Genomic DNA, 1549 nt, shown 5'->3' on the forward strand with positions numbered 1-1549 from the left:
CTTTTTTTTTTCTTTTTAGTACATGTGGGTGTCTCATCGTCTCAAGGAAGCTAAAAGTTTCATTTAAACACAAGTCTTTTTTTTTTTCTTCAGTTCTATGTTTATTCAGTGCAAGTATAGACCATTTATGCAAAATTTATATTCCCCTGGTAAAAATTTTAATCTTCACTCCAATAATCATCCATGTGGTAAAAGGAGGGTGACACTGCCTACAAAATAACTTTATAGTTCTTCTTAAATCAAGAGCCTAAATACATCAGTGACTTCCTTATGTTACAAAATAAAACAAATATGCTCCTTTTCAGTGGGCAGATTTATTCTGGACAATTAAACTTCACTGCAAACTTCACTGAAGAAATAAAGTCAACGATTTAGCAAGGCTTTAGTAAGATTATTTTGCAGGAGTACAATGTATTTTTTTTTCTCCTTCTGTCTACTTTAAAACTACTTGTGGCCTGATTAAAAAGATAGCTCTTTTACTACTAATTAAAGAACAAGGGTTAAATTTAATCCTAGAAATAGCTGTAGTTAGCACATTAGTAAAAGCTGAATGCATCATAGAGATAGAGCATAAGGTGTTAAATAATACTAAGGCAAAGATTTATTTCGAAGGTTCGGATTGGGAGATCATGTAAACTTTTCCTAGTAAGTATGTGACTATTTACTTTGGGGCTGATTCTGCCAACCCTACTTGCATAGAGCTAGATTGTGGAAAAGACTGCATGCCCATGCAAGGAAAGTAAGAAGGGATAATAACTCCCCTTACATCCCTACATAGGCTACTTAGATCAGGGAGTAAACAGAGATATTCACCTGCTTAATCTCTCCCCAGAGCAGGTGACTAGGGAATGGGCAAAGCTATGGCTCCACTCCTCCTACTTGCTGGCCACAGCGGCTAGCCTTGAGTCTATTTGAGACTATTTGCTTACAGTTACTGCATCCTTAGGTGTTTTGCTGCATCAGGTCCAGAGTATTCAACACCTTGCAGGATCAAGCCTTTATTGTGGGTATCGGCCAGCTGTAAATTACTATCTCTGAGGCCTAAGGAGAAGGCTGTGGAGGAATTGTGATTCAGAGGCATTCAGGGCTGTGCCTAGAGTCTCACAATCTAGCGCAAAGAGGCATCCCCTTGAAGTTGGCAGAATTGGGCCCTTGGTTAACATCAAGCTTTCTGATGTTTTCATATTACAAAAGAATAACTTTTTTTTGCACAGACCAGCTAGTATTTAGCAGTACTTAAACAGTGCACATCTGGGTTATTTGTGATAAAACTAAGGCCCTGTCTACACTATCCATTTTACCATGATTGTGCTGTGTTCCTAAACATGGTATTAGCCCAGCTTGGATATAACACAGTTTGATCTTGCCCATGTGGTAGGGACTAACTCATGTGTTCAGCATGGTAAGGGATCACAATGTAGCATTATCCTCTACAAGGGCTGGAGCACAGGTCCTTACTTTGGTTACAACAACCCTTTGGTCTCTTCCACATAAACCAAACCCTGTTGTACAATGGCAGTACAATATTTAGGCATGCTGGTGAAACATA

Source organism: Malaclemys terrapin, chromosome 2 (assembly GCF_027887155.1).
Source record: "Malaclemys terrapin pileata isolate rMalTer1 chromosome 2, rMalTer1.hap1, whole genome shotgun sequence".
In the NCBI taxonomy this organism is placed as follows: Eukaryota; Metazoa; Chordata; order Testudines; family Emydidae; genus Malaclemys; species Malaclemys terrapin.